At 45.0% G+C, this 25,787-nt stretch overlaps 1 long non-coding RNA gene across 1 annotated transcript; it reads right to left on the reverse strand.

The window, feature by feature from the left end:
• Positions 1 to 202: 202 nt before the first annotated feature.
• LOC122466582 lies at positions 203 to 14,743 on the reverse strand. Its single transcript, XR_006292214.1, has 3 exons — positions 14,654 to 14,743; positions 1,952 to 2,058; positions 203 to 1,264 (listed from the first exon to the last, which is right to left on the reverse strand). It is a non-coding gene; the product is annotated as an uncharacterized LOC122466582 (long non-coding RNA).
• Between the last annotated feature and the right edge of the window lie 11,044 nt (positions 14,744 to 25,787).

The following is a 25,787-nucleotide window of genomic DNA, read 5'->3' on the forward strand; positions in this document are numbered from 1 at the left end:
ATCAATGAACAGAGAGCTCAAGTGTGCAGCGGCATGAATAAATCCTACCTTTTGGAGCACTAGTGTTTTACCAAAGCTCTCCGAGTTTCACATTGGAAGGAGCGAGAGAAGTCCTTGCGTCCCAGCGCAAGGGGAGGGAGTCAGCTATTTCACCTCATTAATTAAGGTGAAATCAGCACCACCGGGCATGAAGGCAAGGAGGACGCTGGGCTAATCATTTATTGCTTGCATGCAATGACAGCAAAATAAGTAGGAAAATCAGGGGCAGCTCACACTTGATGTTTTCATTTTGTAAACCGTCTCCCCTCTTTTGACAGCCTTTATCAAGGCTGACACTAATTAGTGCGTGATTCACTGGGGATGGCTCGTGGTGGCTAGCAGCTCTCATTAATCAACATGAAATTTTCATGCCATGGCTGAGCATGACAAGGAACAGAAATCCCAGCAAATCGCCTGTCTGTGGCTATAAGCATCAGTGCTGAACTGAGGGTAAAGATTAAAGTGCGTAAAGTGAAGAAGCACAGCCAGCCAGTCGGCTTCTTGCTGCCGAGTTGAGCCAGACAGAGAAGATGCCAGGGAGAAAAACGAAACAGCAGCAGGAGCAGGTTGTCTGCACAAGATGCCTTGGAATGAAGCAACCCTCAGAGATACCGTGTGGGGCACCCCCAATCCCGTGGCTTTCCCATTTCAGCTGATGTGTGTACAACGGGACACTGATCAAACGGGGGAGGCTAGATCCTCAGTGGGTGTAAATCACCAGAGCTCAATGCAGTTGTGCCAATTTGCACCAGGTGAGAATCTGGCCCATGAGACAGATACAAGCCAGTGCCATTAACACCTGCCATACAGAGGCACCGTGAAAGGCTGGCAATCCAGGACCTTTTAAAAAAAAATTAGAATTCCACCCACCTTTGGAGGGTGAATTCCACTAAATAACATTAAGTTCCTGCTCCCAGGGCTAGACTGTGCCTTGGCCACAAGCTGTGTATGGGATGGTACCGAACTCCTCCTTTCTCCTCAAGAGCGGTAGTCGCTTCAGCTGGGCCTCCTGCTAATTCATCGGTGCTGGCTGGTGCACAAAGGGAGTGGTGCCAAAGCTCCACCCACACACTTCCCCCTCTGCAGGGTGGGAAGGAGGGGGAACACACAGCTGGCTTCTTCCATTGCTTCCCACTCTCCCCAATCAAAGGTCCAAGAAGACTGTGCAGCAGTGTAAGGCAGGGAGGGATCCTGCATTAATGTCCCAACATCATATGTCACTTCCCTAAAAGCAGGAGATTGTTTTTAGAAATAATAAATGTGGGGCCATGTGCATTTCCCTTCTGGTTTCTGAGCCTTTAGGGTGCACTTGGGTCATGTTTTGGGGCTTTCCTTCACAGTCATGAACCTTTTTAAAAAAAATGAAAGCTGAGGTTCTCATGTAACCAGCTTCCTTGCAGCAACTGGGATTTTATGAAAGACAGCAAATATCACACAAGTCGGTAACACTAGATCTTATTCCCCCCCTTACATGCATTTGTATGCCACAATCTAGCCCTAGAGCTGTACAAAGAGAAAGTTCAGATCAGTTGGTATTATTCATTATTAATTAGAAACATGTGTCAGTTTAGATAGATAGCCAGCACACTTAACAAGCTGTATCCTCCTCTCCCGTAAACCTTTATAATCCTATTGACTTCAAATGAGCTATGCTGATTTGTGCCAGCATGTTTCAAGGTCTGTACAACCAGTTACCTGAACATCCTTCTTAACACCCCTGTGTAGCTGATAACTAGTTTTAATTGAAAAGTTTGTGTCATGTATAATTAGTCCTAAATAATCATTCTGAGCCGAAATGAAGCACGTGACTTTTTCTCCTTTTATTTGAATAGCTGTGGCTGTTTTTAGCAGAGATACTTTTTGAACTTGGTGTATTATAATAAAACAAAGAAACAACAACAACAAAACCCACCAGTTTTAAAATGGACTTTGGCAGTCAAGTAGCATTTGTGAGCTAATGGCTTTTAGGTTCAGATGCTTCCCAAGAGCTGTGTGTCAATAGGACTGCAGCAGGTGGACCTAAAGTGGTAATAAGAAGGCCATTTGTATAAAAAGACATAGGTAAGGAAGATCAGATGAGAGTCCCTCATCCAAAACTAATTTTACTCTGAACAAACAGTAATTATTTGCTGTATATTCTAGGAAGGATTTCTAGCACAAGAGTCAAGCAGGAAATCTTCCAAAGTCTTACAAGAACTTTTTTGCACTGACAAATGCTGTATCTGGTGCTAGACAGTTATCTAACATCAGGCTGGTTCTGTATTGCTGGATTGCATGCATAGCTTATTTATGGCATTTTTAATAGAGAGCATATCAATATTTGATAACATTCGATAAATGATTTAGAGTCATGAAAATCAAGAACATGAAATACAAAAATCTACTTTTAAGTAACGCTGGGGTTGTGACATCCATGAATAAATAACCAGAGGGCCTGTTCTTGCTCTCAGACACACCAGTGTAGATCCTCAGGCACTTTAGAGTATTTACTCCAGATTTACAGCTATATTCTCAGAGAGCAGGATCTGGCTGGAGGAATTCAGAGTTAAGGCGGATGCTGCTCATATATCATACGAGTGAATGTTTAGCTCTCTTTTTATATATAATCCCTTGTCTTAAAGGTGACCAGCAAATTAAATTTAAATAAAAACACCCTTTTTTAAAAATCTTTTTTGTGATATAAGGAAGGCCTGACCAGGTTTTCTTTAAAAAAAATTTTGCTCTTTTCTTTACCTTAGAAATTTGAGGACTATTAACTTTGATCCTCCCTGGCTTTGCTTGAAGATTTTTCTTAGGAGAGTCAGATGTCTATTCTATTTCAGTTTTTATTAATGGGTGAATCTGTAACGGAGACATCCTTGCTCCCCAATGTTTATTAAGAAATTGTTATTATTTACTTGTATTATAGTAGTCAACTGAGATCAGAGTCCCATTGTGTTAGGCATTGTACATACAAATTGTAAGAGACAGTCCCATCCCTGAAGAGTTTACAATCTAGACTGACAAAACAGATAGGGTTGGAAAAGGAATTGTCATACCCATTTTACAGACAGGCAACTGAGTTTTAGAGAGATTAAGTGATTTAGCCAAGGCCACACAGGAAGTCTGGCAGAGCCAGTAACAGAACACAGATTCCTTGAGTTCCAGTTCACTAACTTTACCCATAACTTTACCACAAAAGGGTTTGAAACGGTCTGATTAAAACTGCCTTCCCCTCTCAGCTTTCATGTTTGTGTGTCTTGTGATGGCAGAATTCCAATAAGCAGTTGTTCAAAGAGATCTAAGGAAAAAAAGCTTTAAAATTAGACCTGGTGAAAAGTTTTCTAATGGAACTTTTGTCCATCGGAAAATGTCATATGTCAAAATTGATAACCTTCTGCTGGAAGGTGTCAATTTTCAGAAAATATTGTTTTAAAATATTGAAAGAAAGCAATGTTTTATGTCTTTCCCATCTGGAGAAAATGAAGCGTCCAGCAGTGGGGTAGCCCTCTGGGTTAGGTGAGGCTCTCCTGGTCTCTTGCTGGGTTGAGGTCTTGTGGTCTTGACCCTTCAATCCTCAGGGTCTTTTCTCCCCTAGACTAGCCCTATAAAGGTGTCAGCAGGTGACTTTGGCACCCTGTAGTGGGGCGGCTGCCCCACTCCATGAGGGAAAGGGCTAGAACAGGCCAGAGAGGCTGCGCAGACTAGCAGCCAATCAGCAGGGGCCTGTGGAGAGCCAATCAGGACAAAGGGAGAGGCAGCCAATCAGGGCCAGGCTGGGTCCTATATAAAGGCTGCCTAGTGAAGGAGTGGGCAGTCTCTCCCTGACTAGCAAAGGAGGAGTGGCTCCTGAGGTAAGGAGGTAGCACCCACGACATGACACCTCACCTCAAGCCCAGTTACCTGCCAGGCTGTGACCTTGAGATAGACTGCAACTTGCCCCTGAGGTGAGGGGCTAGACTTTAGGGTTGTGGTTGGCCACTGAGGCAGGTGAAAACCGAAGGACTGCTGTTAATCCCACCCCTGGAAGGGGGTGAGAATGGAGTAGGGGGCACTACTGGAGGGCAGTATCCTGAAGAGGACACTGCCAAGCGGGGAGTGATGTGGGTCCCAAATGAGCAGAGCTGACAACGGGTGAGACACCATGTGCAGAGGGTACTCTGTAGCTGACAAGAGCTAATTCCCAGAGCAACTAGCAGGAGGCGCTGGCGGTGGTGAATCCTGACCCTGTCACACACCCCCTGTGATTTACATGGGGAACCCAGATCTACTTTCTGCACTGGGCTCCAATCCAGGGCCTAGTGTAAGCAGTTAAGTCCTGCATCACCTAAGTGCCATCATGCTGGATCCCATCCCACCAGTCCCCTCTTTCCCCGATGAGTAAAGAAATTAAATAACTGGAAATCAAATGTAAAGTCTGAGAATCCCAAGTCTCTTCTCTTTGGGTTTGGCTATGTTGCCATAGTCAGACCTCAGGTAACAGGAGCTTCTGTGGAGCTCTAGCCCAGAAACTCAGTGGCAGTGAGCTGACCTACACTCTGTCTGCTGCCCTGGCCTGCTCTCCTTTTGAGCTCTGCCTCCAGGCCGTGCATGCTTTGCAGATGTGGCAGGGTGGGGCTTCCTGGGCCCAGAGCCATTGCTTAGCACCTTCCTTACTGGTGCAGTGTTTGTAGACACCATCACAGCCACAATACAAATCAGTAGCCTAACCACGACAAACGCCAGGTTTGCTGAGCCCCAGATCATTGCCCTAGTCATGGGAAATAACTCTATGCCTATGAGTAATGAAAGGTTGGGATCTGCCAAAAACAGTTGTTCTGTCCCAATCTGGACATCATTAATGTGTATGAAGTGGAGTTTTGCTGCATGGTTGTTACTAAACTAAGCTGTAAATTTGCTAGGGCATACAAAATACTCCTGCCCAGGAGGGTGTTCAACCACCATTCATCAGCAGGGGAGTTATAATCAAGGGATTTACAAATCAATTACAGATGCCCAAGCACCACACAATGGGGACTGCTCAACTATGACTCAGTTGCACAAAACACCACCCCCCCCAGGGGGGATTGCCCAGCCCAGTGACTCAGCAAAGCCCACCATGTGTCTTCTAGGCACATGGACTAAGGATATAAAATAGGAGACAGGAAAACACCAGGATTCCACAAGTCTCCTCCTCCATTTACAGTGGAAGCACCAAGAATGCGGAGGAGATTGATTTCTCCCTGAAGCCTGGACCAATGTATTAAGGACTGTAACATCTTCCTGGGCTGAGAAAATTGCTTGATCTAAAATACTGCCTAATGCAATAAGGTTCAAGATTTAGATTGTGCATTTATATTCTTTGATAACTCTGACCTTTTATGCCTACCACTTAATCACTAAATCTATTTCTGTAGTTAATAAATCTGTTATCCTATACTTAAAACAATGTATTTTGCTTGAATTTGCTTGGGAAATCTCAGTTCAGTTTACGAGGCTAGTGCATGTCCTCTCCACCTTGAGGGAGAGGCAGACTGGGTGATAAACTTACACTAGTCAGGCGTCTGACCAGGGCTAGATGGTGCAGCTCAGGGTTGAAAGGCTGGGGAGCTGATGGGAATTGGCTGGTGCTTTTCTCTGTGATATGTGAGTGGCTCTGGGAGCATTCATTCAATTTAGCTGGATGTTGGGCTCCACATATTATTGTTCTGAGTGATAACAGAATCTGGAGGGGTTTGCTGCTTGTCACTAGCAAAACACTGAGGCCCAGCCCAGGCTGGAGAGTTAAGAGGGCACAGTGGTACCCCAATTCCAGGTTGTGCCCCAGGGAATCCCATCAAAGTGTAAGGGTATGTCTCCAGTACAAGCACTATAGTGGCACAGATGCAGTGCCGCAGCTATGCCCACTGTAGCGTAGACACTTGCTACAACAATGGAAGGAGTTTCCATCACTGTAATAAATCCACCCACATGAGGCAGTAGCTAGGTTGATGGAATTCTATCAACCTAACTGAAGCTATACCAGGGCTTAGATTGGCTTAACTACATCTCTCAGGAGTGAATTTTTCAACCCCGCCCTGTGATGTAGCTAAGCTGACCTAAGTTTTAGGTGTAGACCAGGCCTGTGTGCCTTCTAAGGAGTCTTGTTACTAAAGTTGCAGGGATGTGAGTAATGCAGAATTTGTCTAATGTGGGGACCTCCAGGACTAAAAGGAACAAAGTTTTTAATTAAAAGCGGGAGTATTTCACCAGGGCACAAACTTTACTATCTGTTTCCTGTCTGAGGCAGTTGCAAATTACAACCACTGCTTCTTCCCATTTTAATTAAAAGTTGTTAGCTCCAGTATAATCAGCTTCCCTCCCTTTTGTGTCCTTAATGAGCATTAAATAACGGAATTAGAGTACTGCTTAGTATTCAATGTGTGTATTGATGGTTAAATCAGGCAATGCCAGTTAGGTTTCCAGGGCCAAATCTGATTGATGTAATGCCTTTAGGAAATTGCCTTGCACCTAGCCTAAGAGCAAATAGCCAAAGGAAGGCTGCAGGGTGTCCACACTCAGGTCTCTACAGTGCGAACGGAGTTGGTTGTTCTGTCAAAGGCAAATGCAACTGACAGTTACTTAATATGTAATGGAGCTGCCTGACGAACAGGCTGGTGTTTCTATTCTGGGGACACTTATCCTGGTAAAGGTCGCAGTGTTTCTTTTTATCTTGCCCATTCAGCATGAGGACTGGATGTCTGCACGCAGTATAAGGAGATTATTATGGAAGCAACGTGACGACGCTGCTTCCTTCTTCAAAGAGTCAGGCAACAGGTATTCCCATCAATCAATATTACTGCTGGGATTTTCAAAGCCACCTGCTCAGTTCCCTCTAGGGGCAAGGGATGTGGGGGCACAAAACACATGGCAGAAAGAAGGAATCTGGGGAGAGGATGGGAATTTCTAAGGCGAAGGAGGACAGGTAGGGGACTTGAGGAGGAGGATGGGAATAAGGGAAGAGGGAGAGTGTCTGAGGAGCAAATAAGGGAATATCATGGACAAGTCACGGGAAGCTAGACCCAGTAGTCAGAGCCAGAGTCTGCAGTCACAAGACAGGAGTCGAGAATCAGCTGGATTGGGATACCGGAAGGTCAGAAGCAGGAGACAAACTGGAGATTGGAAACCACAACTCAGATGCCTGCAGTCAAGCTGGATGGGGATGCCAGGACATGAAACCAGGGAGGCACAAGGCATACAGTCAAGAACAGGATGGGGTCCACTTAGACAGCTTCCTGTTCCTGATGGTGACTGAAGTAGGGCTAGCAGGCCGATCAGCTGCTCTGGGACTCCACTAATTGGACTTCAGAGGCAGAGCCCACACTGGGGCAGGGTTTCGCGGGCCCCAGGTAAACTATTGCTAACAGGCTGCTAGATGCAGAGTTGGAGCACGGCTGCACCCAGAAACCTGGAGGGCTTGTGTTTGAGACCTGTGAGTCATCAAGGGGAAGGAATTAAGAAAAAACCGTGGAGAACCCCGAAGGGAGGAGACCCATAGGCGCCAACTCCGGGGCTGGAGCACCCATGGGGAAAAATTAGAGGGTGCTCTGCACCCACCTGCAGCCAAGCTCCCGCCTCCTTGCCTCCTCTTCCTCCCCAGGGTGCACCGCGTCCCTGCTCCTTCCCCCTCCCTGAGGTGGAATGGGGGTGGGGCAGCAGAGGTGGGGCCGGGGGGGTCAAACACCAACCAGGCGGAGGGAAAGTTGGCACCTATGAGGAGACCATCCTGCAATGGCTGAAGGATGGACATGGTGATAACCTCCTTGCTGTCATGTAAAAGTCTCTGATCATTCAAATGAATCTGTTCCCTTTTTCCTCTTAGGCCTTATACCAAAGCTTCCCCCACCCCATCCCCACATAGAAAATGAACAATTTTGTTTTGTAGAAATCTTCCACAGAAATGTTTGGTTTTTTTGATACAAAAAACCCAAACCTCCCACCCCCTTTCCCTATTCAGTTTTTGGCAACCGAAAATTGAAATTTTTTAAAACCGCTGAAAACATTTTTGGCCAAAAGATTTACAGAAAGTGGCTAAACCCTGCCAGTACCTAAGTGTTTCAGTTTTCATATTTGTGATTTTTTCCATTTAAAAAAAACCCTTTGAGGAAATCAAACACACCATGGAAATTTGTTTAATTGAAACCCCCAATATTCCAGTGGAAAAACAAGTTGACAATTTTTAGCATGGGCTGTGGCTCACGTTAGCCGTCGGAGTACAAACCCGCCAGGATCTGTCTCCCCAGACTGGGAAGCATGCTCTCAGTTGCAATATAGACGCATCCTCTTTCACCTTCCAGTGCTTGGCTTAACCAAACTGCTCACAGGCTCGTTTTCATTGGGCCTGCAAAATAGGACCTGTGACTACAACACTTTCGAAAGGCAAACTTCTCCCCTAACTAATTTAGTTCTGCTTCTCAGGCTTCTCTGATGTTGCCCACATCCTGTCAGGTACTCAACTTCTGCCTGTGGGTCATGCACCAGTGAGCTTAATGGAGTTTTTAAGGAGGTTAATTAAATACTAATGCTAAGGGTCCCTGCACACACTCCACTTGTTCTGAGCAGTGTTAATTTAGGTGTCTACATCTTTAAAACCTTTTTCCAAATTTGACCCTCTGTGGATTGGCGTAAATTACTCTAGGGCCAGGAATACTCTTTGGCTGATTCTCCTTGATCTATTAAAGATCTCGGAGGGGCACCATTAAGGTCAGGCAAGATTTGTACAGTAGGTTAATGCAAGGGCAGGGAGAGACCTTAGGGGTGGGCTTTTTTTTTTTTAAGGCCATTCTTTGCATGCAAACCGAAACTTTTTGCACTACATTCTCTATTTGAGTCATTGAATTCAGTCAGGTCAGATACATTTAGACTCTCACCCAGCCAAGTTCTGCCCTCAGTTACATGGGCAAAGTATAAAAGCTGGACAAAAATTCTTAAAATATTTTACATTTTTATATCACCTTCCATCCCTGCTACTTTACGCTGACAGTTTTTGGACTTGCTTGGAAAACATTGTCATATGTAAATGCTCAGTATAGTTATTACCTACTTTATGTCCCTATTCCATGAAACATTTAAGCATGCTCTTATGTCCATTCCTACTTAGCAAAACCCTTAAACACATTTCTCTTTAGGCATGCATTTAAGTGCTTTGCTGAATAGGAATGCACTATTGAATCTAGGCATATATAGGTATTGTGACAGGTTGTTACCCCCGGCGTGTAGTCTGGGAGCTGTGGGAACTGCTGTGGGCTCTAAGCCCCCAGCTAGAAAGGCCTCTCCCACACTGGAGATTCAGCCAGCCTCACCAGGCCCCGTTATCGCTCAACGTGACAGCAGGTGGCACCACACATCCAACTCAGTTACCAGAGTGCTTTACCTAAGCCACTCAAGGACAAACAGCCAATTTACCAGCTCCCCCACCTTGCACCCTTGCTGGAGTATAAACTCAAAATTATATCATTTTGTACTGCACAGGGATCTGTACAATGTAAGCTCATTAATAAAGTTTGCCTTCCCCTCCGTGAGGAAAAGATATGCAGCCGCCTTTGCTCACAGAGCTCAGATTTTCCCCAGACACTTCTCTTAAAGGTGCACTAGTTTAGATAACTCATAAAACAAGTTTAGCTACAGAAAGATGATTAAGTGATAGCAAACAGATCAAAGCAGGTTACCTAAGAAATTAAAGAAAAACAGAAACTAAGCCTAAAATACTAGATAGATTGCTGATTCAAATCCTCTCACCCTGACTAATGATACAAGCAGCATACTAACTTGTATGCAAGTTTCTATACACAGGCTAGAAATCTCTTCAGCCTGGGACCGGTACTTCCCACAGTTTCATCTTTGATCCTCACGTGTTCGCTTGTGTGGGGAGTAAGGCCAAGAGATTGTCACTCCTTGCCTTATAATATAGTTTTTCCATATGGCAGGAACCCTTTGTTTCAACTTCAGTTCCCAGACAAGTTTGTGGAAAAATGGAGTTCAGAGTCATGTGGTTTGGTCACATGCCCTTGTCTGCCTTCCTGAGTCATAGCAGCCATTATCCAGAAGCTGTCTGGAGTGTTCTCAGGAAGGCTCACCAGGTGGGGAATAAGCTTCTCCTAAGGCCTATTGTTTCCCTTAATAGCTCATTACCTTGAATAGGCCATTCACAACCAACTGTCTAGACTTGAAGCATCTTGCCTAGTGGGTGTCACCCGGGTGTGACTACATTTGAAATACAGATACATAGGTCAATATTCATAACTTGATACAAAAGATACGTGCACACAAATAGGATACTCATTCACCAAATCATAACTTTTCCATAGACACCTCACAAGACATGTATTGTCTAAGATGCAGCCTAATTATGTCATAATATTACGAGGAAGAATATGGGGGCAGTGTCACAGGTATATACATGTTATAGGCAGAGCTGGTAGTGTTGCCTATACTTAAGGTTCCCAACACTTCTCATTTTAAGGCTCTCTTTTCAATTGCTTTTAACATTGCCAAATTATAACTGTTTGGGCTGAAATTTTCCATGCCAAGTGGCTGCCCCATGTGGACATCTTGGGGAATGTTTTCAGCAGTAACAGAAAGCAAGGGGACTGGCTGGTGCCAAGGCAGCATAGAGAAGAAAGTTATCTGTCTTGCATGCAGAAGAGACAAGAGCCAATCCTGCTGCCGAGGAAGGAAGGAGTAGATTAGGACAAGGAGCGGTGGGGTTGGGGGGGTGGAGAGAAGATGGAGGAGAAACTGGACCTGAGAGCAGCAGAGACAGGGAGAACTGGGTGAGGGGAAAACTGGGAGCCAATTGCGGGGGGGCGGGGTCTGAGATCAAAGAAGATCCCACTCGTTATGACATGGTGGTTAGTTACCTTATTTCATAAGCGGCAAAGCGTCCTGTGGCACCTTATAAACTAACAGACGTATTGGAGCATGAGCTTTCGTGGGTGAATACCCACTTCAGATGCATGCAGTATGGATTATATGTCGTGTAGATTGCATAGTGTTTTTTCCACAGGACCCCCTGCCACATCTAGTGCACAGCATGGACAGTACTCTAGGGGTGAAGGGCTGTGCAGTGAAGGAGGCTGTTCGCAGAACCCATCTCATTTGTTGCAGAAGTTGGGAGGTGCATGGTAAATGAGGCAGGGTTGCAGGATGAGAAAGGACAGCCTTGTGTTCAAGGCAGTTGACTGCTGTCCTGGAGAATTCTCTTCCCTGCCTCAAAATTTCTGTGGGATACTGAGAAAGTCATTTGAAGCAAACTTTTCACAGGTGGCCACTAATTGTATGTGCCTCATTTTCTGGGTGCCTGACCTGAGACCCTAGGATCTGATGTGCAGAAGTGGTAGGCATGCATGAAATCTATGGGAACTCTACTTGAAACTTAAATGCAAAATCATGCTAAGCGCACTTTAAAAAAAAAAAAAAAGGCCCTAGGGCGGTCTCAAAACAGGCACCTGGAATTAGTGAACACTTTTATCCTCAATCATTCTGTGCCTTAGGCCTGGTCTACACTATGGGGGCAAGTCAACCTCAGTTACACAACTCCAGCTACATGAATAATAGCTGGAGTCGACATAGCTTAGGTCGACTTACAGCGGTGTCTACACCGTGCTGATGGGAGAAACTCTCCCATCGACTTAGCTTACACTTCATTCCGGTGGAGTACCAAAGTTGACAGGAGAGCGATCTGTGGTCAATTTAGCTAAATCGACCCTGGTGTATCAATCGCCACAGCGTCAGTTCCTGGTAAGCGTAGACATACCCTCAATCTCATCTGTACTATGGGGAGTACTAATGCTGTCTTCCAGAGGTGTTGTGTAAACACATTGATTAGTGTGTGTTTGAAGCACTCTGATACCATAATGGTGGTTAGAGGCTGCATCATAATGAATATGCCACAAGGGGGTAGCACAAACAGTCCTCCTGCTGCTGTTTCCTAACTTTTGAATGCTTGACTTTGCAACCTTAACATTCTTTTAAGACTATGTTTTGTGCTATATATTTAAAAAAAAAAGAAAAAAAATCACACTGTGAAAGAGAAACCACCTCTTCTGCTTAAGAGGCCACAGGAATTTGGGACATGAAGGGAAGGCGAATGCAACATCCAACTAAAATGATAAGCCTCTTCCACTTGAGCCAAATCCTTTAAGTGCTTTAAATTTAATCTGACGTGTTAGCTGTTAGAGGTGTAATTTGTTGTATGGTTTTTATTCTGACACTTGCCAAGGCCCCCGGGAGGCTGTGGACACACGATTTTTGGCAGAGTTTGTTATCTGTAGGCTGTGCATTATCAACTCTCCTGCAGTCTCTCTCTCCATTGTATGTTTCTCAGAGCCCCATTCCCTTGAAGTTGCCTTTTTACTCTGAGCTCCCTGAAACGTTCCAGGTTCAGATGTGGCTGCGGAGCATGAAGAATACAGCACTGCATGCCTCCTGAATGCTTTGCCAATGGGCTAGGCTTTAAACGGGCCAGCAATATGGGCTCTTTATTTTGGTTTGGGTTTTTTTGGCTGTAGACTTACAAATAAAGATAACGTGGAGAACCAGTGGCAAACAATATTAATAATGCAGCCATCCATCACTCTGACTAACCCTTGGAGGAAGAGCCTCTCTCCTCCTGATTGATAGCTAGCTAGATAGGCAGGAAAAAGCCTGCCTGAAATGATTAAAGTAGGCACTATATAACAAGCCTTCCCCATGTTAAGAATGCCACAAGAGAAGCCGGTCACTGATATTTAAACACATATTATACTTCCATCTTCCTGTCGTTTTGTTCTCAGAGATGTTCAGATTGGTCTACACCAGAAAGGAGGCTGTGAAAAGCAGCTGAGCAAACAAACAAAAAAAATCCATCCGAGAGCCACACACACACAGGGTTGGTCCTTCAATCTGTCCCCAGATGAAGTGTTGTTGTTTGTTTGCAGCACCTGCAGCTTGCTAACTTTAAAACTCAGCAGAACCCAGGGGGAATGGAAGCAGCATGGGTGGATGAAGGCAGGATGGAAAGGTTCTATTGCTTTGACCCTCACACCACAAAGGGATCCCCCAAATTTTCCCCTTAGGTCCTCAACATTTTCAACTCCCCCTCTGACTCTGAGCAAAACTAGATGCACATGTTTGAGACCTCTGGATGTCTGATCAACTCAGGCTTTGAGCTACCTTGGTCTCACACCCTCTGTGGCTGACCCACAGAGAATATCCCCCTGGTACTTTGTCATGTTAATGGGGTTAGTTCTTTAGGCTAATGTGGTTCAGGTCTAGGATGCAATGCTAAAGATCCAAACCCTGCAAATTACCTTCATTGAAATGTAGGGGCTGGAAAGGACCTTGAGAGGTCCTCCAGACCATCCCCCTGTGCTAGGGCAGGGCTGAGTAAACCTAGCACATTCCTGAGAGGTTTACCCGGCTGGTCTTAAAAACCTGCAAGGGCAGGTTTTTACACAACCTCTCCTGGAAGCCCCCCACCAGAGCGTAACCACCCTTCTAGTTTGCAAGGGTTTCCTCATAGCTAACCCACATCTCCCTTGCTCCTGAGGAAGCTGAACACTCCTTAACTTTCCGTGAACATTTTGTGCCTCAGCCTCTTACAACACTTGAAGACTGTTACCAGGTCCCCACTCCATCTCCTTTTCTTGAGACTAAACATGCCCAGTTTTTTAACCTCTCCTCCTAGGTCAGGTTTTCTAAACCTCTATCATTTTTGTTGCTTTCTCTTCTGGACTTCCTTCACTTTGTCACATGTACTGCAGCCAGAACTGGACACAGTACTCCATCTGAGCCCTCACCGTAAAGCAGGACCGTTACCTCCCATGTCTTACAAATGACACTCCTGTGAATATGCCTATGATGAGACACACTCGCCTCTCATGAATGCCCCAACCAACCAGGTGTGTCAGGCCCTGCACTCCCTCTGCACTGTGCCGCTTGCTGCAACCCCTGCTGGTGGCTAACCTTCACAGGCAGGTTTTTCAGTGACTCAGCCCTCTGGAGAAGTCACACACAGGCCATATGTGAAACAAATGGAAAACAGACCCACCCCCCTTCTGGGGTAAACAGTCCAACAGGGCCTATCACAGGACCCTCTGTTGGTCTCTTCACCCACAGCCCTCCCTGGACTTACTTCTAATCAAACAGACCTTATCACAAGACTCTCTTTTGATGTCTGCCTGCAACCCAGTCCTAGGCTCAGGTCCTCAATCAGTCCAGCAGGGCCTATCACAGTACTCTGGTTATTGCCCTTCATGGGCTAGTTTTCATATTGTCTCTTAGCCCCTAGTGTGCTCGCTCAAGTGTGGTCCCTGTGCCCCCAGGGCTTCCTCTGTGGAGACTCATCTCCTGGCGCTGCAGCTGAGTCACTGTTTATAGTTCAGCCCCCTTCCTGGGGAGGGAGGAGAAACAAAGTTCAACAATTACTGACCGTCATCTGGGTTTTCAGCCCCCTCTCTGGGCTACTCCCTTGCTCAGAGTTTTAGCTACTCCAACTGTGGCTGGTAGGGGGAACCCAGACCCACCCACTGCTCCGAGTTCTGACCCAGGAGCCCTAAAGGTAACAGCCACCTGCTGCTTTTCTTTAACTATTTGCTATGGCATTTCCCTGGGCCACTTCCCTTCTTAGCCCCAGTACCTTCCTTGCAGCCTGACTCCAGCCAGCATTGATCTGTCCAGCCCTGCAGTCAGCCAGGAGTATTGTCCTTGCTCCTTTGGCTCCAGCCAACAACTCAACTGCTCTGTCCAGCAACTTCTTTTATATGAACCTGCTGGACTCTGGTTGGCTGCTTCCCTCACAGCCTCTCTAGGCAGCCTGGAAGACTTACCTCTTTTGCTCTTTTCTGGGGCAGGGTGTGGTAGTGCCGGGAAGCCTCCAGTAGGGGACCTCAGGGCCTGGTACACGCTGTCACAATGCCCCTGAATGATATCAGCCTTTTCCATAACTGTATCACATTGTTGGCTTCTATTCAATTTGTGATCTACCATAACACCCAGATCCCTTTCGGCAGTATTGCCACCTACCCACTTATTCCCCATTCTGATTTTTGTGCATTTGATTTTTTTCCTTGCTAAGGGAAGTACTTTGCACTTGTCTTTAATGAATTTCATCTTACTGAATTCAGACCAATTTTCCAATTTGTCAAGGTCCTTTTAAATTCTAAGTGTGTCCTCCAAAGTGCTCACAACCCCTCCCATCTTGTGTCAACCATAGTTTTATAAGCATACTCTCCATGCCATTATCCAAGTCATTTATGAAAATATTGATAGTACTGGACCCATGGCAGGATAGACTCCCACAGGACCCCACTAAATATGTCTCCCCAGCTTGAACGTGAACCTTTAACTATTCTTTGGGTACAGTCTTTCAAAGAGTTGTGCACCTTACTTACAAGAATTTCATCTAAACCACATTTCCCTAGTTTGCTTATGACAGTGTCATGTGGGACTGTGCCAAATGCCTTATTAAAATCAAGATAGCCTATCTGCCACTTTCTCCCATCCACCAGGCCAGTAACCCTGCCAATGAAGGAAATTAGTTTGGGCTGATGTGATTTGGCAAATCCATGCTGGCTATTACTTATAACCCTATTGTCCACTAGTTCCCTACAAATCGGTTGTTTAATAATTTGTTCCAGTATCTTTCCAGGTCTTGAGGTTAGGCTGACCAGTCTGTAATTCCCTGGGCCCTCTTTGTTCCCCTTTTTAAAGACAGGGCACATATAGTATCTTCTCCAGTCCTGTGGGTCCTCACAAATCCTCTGTGGGTTCTCAAAGATAATTATTAATTGTTCCAAGATTGCTTCAGCTAGTTCCTTAAGTACCCAAGCATGAACTTCATCAGGCCCTGCCAGCTTGAAGACATCTAACTTTTCTAAATATTCTTTAACCATTTCATTCCCTAATTTGGCTTATATTCATTCCCACTTGTTTTTAATATCAATGGTCGGGTCACCATTTACCCTTTTAGCGAAGACTCATGCAAAATAGGCAAGAAATCCCTCAGCCAGTCATCAGTTATTAGCTCTCCTTCCCCACTAAGTAGAGGACCTACCCTTTCCTTTATAATACTTTAGGACTAAGAGAAAGATGATGTCCAGTGACCGAGGCCAGCTAGGGGGCAGCCCAGAGCACAGGTGGTTGGGTAGCCAGGAGGTCAATTGGTATCGGAGACAGTACAGACCAATGGTCAGAGTTGTCTCAGGGGTTAGTAGCCATGAGATCCAATCCAAGGGGCCTGGTCATAAAATCATAGAATATCAGGGTTGGAAGGGACCTCAGGAGATCATCTAGTCCAACCCCCTACTCAAAGCAGGACCAATCCCCAATTTTTGCCCCAGATCCCTAAATAGCCCCCTCAAGGATTGAACTCACAACCCTTGGTTTAGCAGGCCAATGCTCAAACCACTGAGCTATCCCTCCCCTGAAAAAGGTCAGGAAGATGAGGTGGCAAGGCAAGGTCAGGCAAGGCACCTAGGCAGCAAAGCAGAATGAGGCAAAGCAGCAGGGCAAAGTGGTCTAGGTAGCAACCAGCAATGGTCTATTGCTTAGACAGCATCCTCTGCCTTTTGGGGTCTTTATATAGCCAGGGACCCAATGAGTGTGCTGCCTGTCCATCCACTCAGGGGCCTGGGGTGCGGCTGCTATGGGTCTGTTGGCCTTTAGCAGTGAGGCTGTTGGTCAAGGGTAACAGTTCAGTGCATTGTGATGAACCCAAGCCCTTAGCCACTGCGTCAATACCAGCATCTTGACAAGTATTTATAGAAACTCTTCTTCTTGACCTTTTATGTCCTTTGGTAGGTGTAACTCATTTTGTGCCTTAGACATTCTGATTTTGTCCCTATATGCTTGTGCTATTCTTTTGACTCATCCTTAGCAATTTGTCCATGTTTTCGCTATTTGTAGGATTCCTTTTTGATTTTTCAGGTCATTAAAGCGCTCCCAATGGTGCTGTATTGGCATCTTGCTATTCTTCCTTCTTACTTTTCGTCTCATCAAGATAGTTTGCAGTTGTGCCTTTAATATTGTCTCCTTGAGAAAATGCCAGCTCTCCTGAACTCCATTTTTCCCTTCGATTTTCTTCCCATGACCTTACCTACCATTTCTACGAGTTTGTTAAAGTCTGCTTTTTTGGAAGTCCATTGTCCTTGTTCAGCTGCTCTCACTCCTTCCTTTCCTTAGAATCATGACATCTATGATGTCATGATCGCTTTCACCCAAATTGCCATCAGCCTTCCAATTTGCAACCAATCTCATAACAGAAGAACGAGGGGTCACCAAATTAAATTAATAGACAGCAGGTTTAAAACAAACAAAAGGAAATATTTCTTCACACAATGCACAGTCAACCTGTGGAACTCCTTGCCAGAGGATGTTGTGAAGGCCAAGACTATAACAGGGTTAAAAAAAGAACTAGATAGATTCATGGAGGATAGGTCCCTCAATGGCTATTAGCCAGGATAGGCAGGGATGGTGTGCCCAGCTTCTGTTTGCCAGACGCTGGGAATGAGTGACAGGGAATGGATCAGTCATTATTACCTGTTCTGTTCATTCCCTCTGGGCACCTGGTATTGGCCACTGTCGGAAGACAGGATATTGGGCTAGACGGACCTTTGTCTGACCCAGTATGGCCATTCTTATGTTTAATTCGCCATGGCTGTCCCTCTCCTCCTCCTCATTTACTTCCTCCACTTCTGAAACAAAAAGCTGTTCCCTATACCTTCCAAGAACATTACTGAACATTGTGTGTTTTGCGGTATTACTTTTGCAGCAGACGTCTGGGTAAAGTCCCCCATTGCTACCAGCTCTCCTGTTTTGCATAGTTCTGCTATTTGTTCTAGAAATACCGCATCCCTCTACCTCCTTGTTCAGTGGTCTATAGTAGATGGTTACCATGACATCACCCCTGGTTTTAATCCTTTTACCCGGAGACTTTCAAATGCTCCTCTGCTCACCTCCTCCTGGGTGTGAGAAGTGTGTATACATTTAGATGCATCATGCAACCCTCCTCCCTTTTTATACTCCCTGTGCTTCCTGAACAAGCTATGCCCCTCTATACCAATATTCCAGTCATGAGATTTATCCCTCCGTGTCCCTGTGATGCCAGTTAAGTTGTAATTTAGTTTATGTACTCATACTTCCAGCTCTTCATGTACATTCAGTATATTCCTCGCACCTAGGGACTTGTTATACCTGCTCATCAGAGTGCCCTGCAGGGACAATTACCAGTGACACTGAAAGGAAGATGGTGGAGGGAGACAGGTATATTGGAGAGGGAACAGGTAACTTCCATGGTCCGGGTATCTGCCTTGGTTCTGTGTAAACTGTCTTAAATCATGTTTTCACCAGTATTGTGCTGGTTCATCTCAAAGCTGATTCTTCTGAAAAGGGGGAGGGGCCAGAGGAGGGGCAGGAGCACATCAGCTTGGTCTAAATATGAAAAGACTTGGGATTTTTTTCCAGAGTTTGATTTTCAGGGCGGGTGATGGAATGGGGCATTGGAAACACGACCTACTGCGCTCGAAATAGCCAAGCTTCACACCCTGTCCCATCCTCTGCAATGCATGGGCTGAAAATGAGACCCATTTCTTCAGCTTTCTTCCCTTGCAGAACTCCATTGGAGCAGTGGCACAGAACTGGGGTTGGCTTTGAAGGAGGAGGGGAAGGATTTTCCCAGCAGATCCTTCTAGTCCAGGGGCACACAACGTGGTAGAACAGCGCCAGACTACAGAAGTGGCTAGTTGCTCAGTCTTAGCTTGATTTGGCCGTGACTGGTTTACAGTCAGATACGCATGCTCACACAAAGCACATTTATAGGTACCCCAGTGTCCCTATAATCTTCTGAGGCAAACAGGCCACTGCACACCTTAGTCGCTAAGGTCCATAGCCTGCTTCGCTCTAGGAGGGTCAGCAGTGGCAGGGGGAACTGTGGGAAGAGTCCACCTCCCTGAACCAGAATGACTCGCATGTTCCCCCTGGAGGCAGTACAGGATTGTCCCTAAATCATAGAAATGTAGGGTTGGAAGGGACCTCAAGAGGCCATCTAGTCCATCCTCCTGCATTATATAGCTGTAAAAGAGTTACTGCAACAGTATCTAGCTAATACATGCCTTCTCAACAAAATGAATCTATCTTGTGCCCAGGACCTTCAAAACTGTACAATGTGATAAAATTGTCTCTATTCTGGTAGCTTCTAAAGGTCCCAATTAGGATCAGACCCCCTTCTGCTAAGCACTATACAAACGCATAGCATGGCATGACCCTGTTCCAAAATCCTTCAATCCAACAAAGAACTTCATGGGGAAAATTTTCAAAAGTGCCTAAATGCCTGAGGTGCCAGGATGTAGGCACCTAGGTCACCTAATGGGTTTTGAAAATGGCCCCCAGTACTAATAAGGTACATAGCAGAGCCTGGCAGCCACCGAGTATCTTTCATCTAGTGACCTCAAAGAGCTTTGCAAACATGAATGAAATAAGCCTCACTTGTTTCATCCCCGGAAAGTAGGCCAATATTTATATCCCCATTTCACAGATGGAGAAACTGAGGCATAGAGTCTAATGGACTTTTTCTCAGCTCACAAAGGCCATAATTCAGGGATGCACTTAAACACTCAAGTGTTTTCTTGAATAGGGATGGACTTAAGTCCCACTGACTTGAGCAGGACTTAAGCAGTGGCTTAAGGGTTTTCCTGAATCAAGACCAGTGTGGGTCTGAGGCAAAGCCAAGAATAGAACCCAGGAGTCCCCGATCCATACTTGTGGAGTATTTCTGGCAATGTTTCTGCCAAGATGCACAGATGGGCTGTCAACCATGCCAGCTCCCATTAAAAAATACAACAGTAGTGATAATGCCCTTGGGCAGTAACAATAACCCAAAATAAGTCTGAGAGAAAGCAAAATTTACCCATATGCACCGGATTCCCATCAAACCATGATTTCTTCCACATAAAGGTACATTAACATCTATTGTGCTTTATTAATAGCCAGGTGTAATTCCCTTTAAAGCAGGAGATTAAGGTGCTATCTTATTAGTTGGGTTTTATGTGCAATCTAAACTATAACCATTAAGCTGTCTCTTTATATTACATTTCAAAGATTTAACTAAGATATACATAGACAATTAATGTTATTTATTTTAATTGAGTAATTTCTCTTTTCTGCTGAGCCAGTCTGCTTGCAATATAAATGATCACAGCATGCAAATAGCTAGCTAACGTAGTGATAGCATATAAGTTGCCATAACCTTCCAGTGTAACATGTTAACATATTTTCCTATTGACCATTTCACAGCTTGGATTAACTTTCCCCATAATTGAACTCTTTTATGCTTAGAGCACCATATATTGAAAGATTATTAGGTGCTACTGTGAGACTAGGTCATGCAACTGGGACCAGAAAATTCAGATCAGGACTCCTGAATGCCACAACTTTATTATAGCGCCATCATAGATCTCAAGAGTCGCAGAATTCCAGGTAGTTGACTAAAAAGGCAAATTTATAACAGGTCATGGCTATATAGTCGACAGCTAACTTTATGTGTTCAGCAGTGGGAAACACATTTCATGACCTTCTGGTTTAAAAACATAAATCTCTATCATCAAAGTTGTAACCGGTTGTCTAGTGTGAATTTACAGTGCTCATTCTAGAGAGATTCATAAACTTTACTTTGGAGGGTCTGGGTTCAAACATCAATGATGACCAAGAAGATGGTCTTTATCAATGCTCCACCTGTTCCTGGCCACTAGGTGGCGACATAAGCACTAGACGGCAGTGGTACACATGCATACCAGTAAAAGCAATATTATGCCTGACATATTTTCCATGAATCTCCTCAGATGCTCTTTTACTTTGTCCTGTGTGCCTTGTTGTCCCACTCTACATTCGTCTCTTTAGGTTTTTATGCTGTGTCCACCACCACTGTATCTGAGCACCCAGCTGTTGAGAGCCTAATGCTTCTTCCTGATGAGTTCTTCAGGACCCAGTGCGAGTTACCCAGAGGAGATCTACCTGAGAACAATAAGGGCTTGCCTCCTGCCCCTGGGCTGAGTAAAGGCAGTCAGAAACACTTCAAAACCCCCATATTCCACTGGAAAATGCAATTCCAGCAAAATCCAAAATGTATTGCCAAATCAGGTCAATTTCACCAATATTTTTTCAGAGGAGAGAAAGAGGGGAGAAAATGCTTTAAAAATGTCAAAGTTGCTTGTTGATAGTATCAGAATGAAGTTTTTTAAATTTTCCTTTCAACATGATTTATTTTGTATTTTATTATAATACAACATATATAATTAAAAAAAAAAAGTGCCGAGCAAAATCAAATTTGGGGAAACAACAGCACTCTGATTGACCTAAAGTGATCTTTGTTTTCTGGAGTTTTCTTTCACAGAAAAATTTGAAATTTCCAGGTTTCGTCCTGAATTAGAATGAAAACAGTTGTCCAAAATCTTGAAAGCCTCTGCAAAATGGAATTTCTGTTCCTTGCATGCCTCTAGGAGTGAGCCTCCAGCCAGGGATGAAAATAATTTAAAGGATTTACCAATACATCGGAGTCCTGAGCAGGGGGCGGGGGCCTCAACCAGAAGAGGCAGGCCTTTAAATCCCCAGGTCCTTTAAATTGAGATTTAAAGGGCCCAGGGCTCCGGTTGCGGTAGCAGCGGCCGGGAGCCCTGGGCACTTTAAATCACCACCAGAGCCCCAGGCCGATGCCACTACTCCAGGGCTCTGGCAGCGGGGCTCTGCAGGCGATTTAAAGGGCCCGGGGCTCCGGCCACCACTACCACAGCGGAGCTGTACCAGACCGTATCGGCTTACGTTCACCTCTGCCTCCAGCCTTCTTAGACTTCTCCATACAGACACAACTCTGCTCCAAGCAAGAGAGACATGGACGTCAGCTGGGGCTCTGCATGAACAATTTACAGGATCAGGGCTTTAGAGTCCCTAGGCTCTGCCAGCCTAGACAATTAGGGGCTGAGCTAGTCCTGGAAATAGGGAGTTTTCCATAGCCCAGTGAAGTAAATGGAAGGGCTCCCACTGACATGGTTTTGGTAATTAAATATTCATGGTAAATAGGCCCAATGGCCTGTGATGGGATATTAGATGGGGTGGGATCTGAGTTACCCAGGAAAGAATTTTCTGTAGTATCTGGCTGGTGAATCTTGCCCATATGCTCAGGGTTCAGCTGATAGCCATATTTGGGGTCAGAAAGGAATTTTCCTCCATGGCAGATTGGAAGAGGCCCTGGAGGTTTTTCACCTTCCTCTGTAGCATGGGGCACGGGTCACTTGCTGGAGGATTCTCTGCTCCTTGAAGTCTTTAAATCACGATTTGAGGACTTCGGTAGCTCAGACATAGGTGAGAGGTTTTTTGCAGGAGTGAGTGGGTGAAATTCTGTGGCCTGCGTTGTGCAGGAGGTCAGACTAGATGATCATAATGGTCCCTTCTGACCTTAGTATCTATGAATCTATGACTTCAACTGGTTTTGAATCAGTCCCTTAGATTAAAGGGACTATGGGGATGAGGGTCAGAAAAGTGGATAGGTATGTAGTTAGATTAGGTCACAAGGATGCAACCCAGTATCTCTCTTAGGTGTCTAACTGTAACAGGTTGAGCCCTCAGCGCTGCAGTGAAACCTGCACTTGTTGTTTAAAGGGCTGGATTCTTTGACAGGAATATTCCAGGCATATTATTTCTGCATGCCTATTGCACAGAGAACGTACACTTCTCTGTGTATCAAATCAAAGCTGTGTCCCATAAAACAACAAAGATTTGTTAAAGTGGCAGACCCGGTGAAAGAAGGATTATTTGCAATGCCTGGTAGAAGATTGATACCTGCAACACTCTCATTAATTCCCCTTTTGATCATTTGTTAGCATGCACTGGCACAGAAGTCACAATGACTTTGGATCTGCTCGATTCAAATATGCAGGCTCCCAGCACTTCCTTCACTGCTGTGATTGCCATCAGCTTGGCCCCACTCAGGATATGAAAGAGCATTTCCTAGCAGCAAAATTGCCTTTGATCAATGAAGTTTATGTAATTTGACTGTACAGCAAAAGTCAGTAATACACAAAGGTCTCCTTGACAATTGCAAATTAGAATGGTTCTCTACTGAACTAAGTAAAAGAGCCATCTGCTTGCATAACAGTGTATGTTTTATGTTTCTTTTGTATTATACATGCCCGATGAAAGCAGATTGGATTAATCTTGTTCCAAGTGGAAAATATACACCCTCAATACGAAGACTGTCTAGATTTTAGATCTCACCGGCTAATTGTTGTAGATGGGTTTCCTAAAAGGAGCACAGATTTCAGAATAGAGAAACAATGGTGGATCATAGGAACATAGGAATTGCCATACTGGATCAGATCTCATCCAATAATTTGTCTCTGACAGTGGCCAGATATTTCAGAGGAAACATCCTGTAATAGACAGATATGGGATGTGAGGTTTAACATCTTTCCAAAAATGTTGTTTTAATTAACTATGGTAACTCCGATTCTTATTCTTCTTATCCATATAAATGTCCAGTCCCTTTTTTAATCTTGCCATGCTTCTGGCCTCAACAACTTCCGATGGTAGTCGGTTTCACAGTGTAATAATGTGTTTGTGTGACTGAGTTCTGAATGGGATGGAACCTTCTCTTGCTAAGGCCCCAGTTCAAATCCATCCCAGGTTGATACTGAGCAAACACTGTTGCCCTTTGATAGCTGATCGGTTACAGATCTGAAGTGAGTTGGCTGGTCTCATCCCCCACTTCTCAGTTGCCAGGTGTCTGTATCTCAGCAACTACCACCACATTGAATACCGATTGGTCCCATTGCCAGCAGTATTTGCAGAGGCCAAGAACTGGGGAGGGGGGACAAAAACCCCTCTGTCCATAGAGATGGTCAGAAATTTTTGGGTGGAACATTTTTTCCACGGGAAAATGCGAATTTGTCGAAAGTCAGATGTTTTCATTTCGACAAAGTTTCATTAAAAAGAAGAAGAAACGGAAGCAGCATTGTGATACTGTCAAAGTGTTTAGGTTTGATGCTTTCAGAATGGAATGGTTCCATTTTTTGTTTAGAAATTACTTTAAATTATGAAATTTCTTTTCTCTCACATTTTAATTAGAAACAAAACCGTGTCAAAAATCGGAATGAAAAGTTTCAGTTTTACCAGAATAGAACATTGAGCGCAAGCCTAAACTATTTTTTTTCCCTTCGGTCATCTTTCTCCACCTACAACTCTTAGATTAGACATTGAGGACCACAATCTGCCATGGTACCTCACCCTGCGAGTAGGCAAATTGGTTTATGGGAACCTGTGGGGTAAAGGGCTATTCAGCATTAGCAAGCATGGCTGAATCTGGAGCGAAACGAAAAAGATGCTCACCAGCATGAGTTGGGGATGCAGAGCTGGGCCCTAATTGTAGAATCTGCAGGGACACCAGAAAGGTATACAATCACCCATATTACTTATTTCATACTTCAGTCTGATGCTCCAATAGGTAGGGAGTGGAAGGCCTCTCAGGAGGCTTTCTGTTCATCTTAGGATCAGGCCTTTCATGCACACACTCATCACAATCTGCAGTCAGGCAGACATTTCCTCCCATGATCCAGCACTGAACAAAAGGTGAATTACACATTCCTCTGAAGCAACCAGCATTTTCCACTGCTGGAAACAGGATACTAGACTAGCCGGTCCATTGGTCTCTGTCCCACTTTGGCAGTTTCTGGCCTCCACAAACAAAATTAACCTCGGCATCACTGTGTGACATTAAGCCAACACAGCTTGTTGAGTCCACTCAAAGACCTCAAGGGAGGCAGGGTCACAAAATGCTGCATGGAATATTTATGATGTACTGTGACAACCAGCTTTGAAGGGTGAATTTTTCAGGCTTCAGAGACACCATGTGATACAGCTCAAGCTATCAAACTAACAATGACACAAATTTTCCAAGGTAGACAGGTGTTCCTTGTTCATGCACATGTCCAGATGAGAGGCAGGGTTGAGATGGAATGGGATTTAGATGGTGCTAAGATCCAACAATGCAATAAGGATTTGTTCTATTCTTGTGGTTGATGTTCTGCTGGGTTTTCTGTGGCTGGGCCATTTAATTCCCTGAAATGAATCAAATTGAGATCTTTCGAGCAAAGCACCATGGCTTCATAATGTTCATACTGGGCCCAACTGAAGTACTGAAAGCGGGGGGAGAAACACTGACTAACAAGCTTCACTCGCTGCTCCTCAAAATCTGGCTCACCGAAGAAATCCCTGCTGACTTACATAACGCTAACACCATCACCATTTTCAAAAAGGGAGACAGGGCCGACTGTGGCAGCTATCTAGGCATTGCCCTCCTCTCCGTCCCTGGGAAGATTCTTGCTAGAATCTCACTGAATCGCCTGCTCCTTCTTGCAGAGGAAGTACTTCCAGCATCCCAGTGTGGCTTCAGACCATGGCAAGGCACCGCCAACATAATTTTTGCAGCCAGGCACATCCAGGGAAAATGTCAAGAACAACACCTGGAGCTGTATATGGCCTTTATCGATCTGACCAAAACCTTCGACTCTGTCAACTGTGAGGCTCTGTGGAAAATCATGTCAAAGTTTGGCTGCCCAAGCAACTTTATCACCATTGTAAGACTCTTTCATGACCAGATGACTGCCTCCATCCTCTGCAGTGGCTCTGCCTCTGAGCCCTCTGTCATCTGAACCAGTGTAAAAATGGCTGTGTACTGGCACCCACCCTTTTCTCCATTTTCTTAGCAGCTATGAAAACGTTAACCCGAG

This window comes from Chelonia mydas, chromosome 7 (genome assembly GCF_015237465.2).
Source record: "Chelonia mydas isolate rCheMyd1 chromosome 7, rCheMyd1.pri.v2, whole genome shotgun sequence".
Classification (NCBI taxonomy): domain Eukaryota; kingdom Metazoa; phylum Chordata; order Testudines; family Cheloniidae; genus Chelonia; species Chelonia mydas.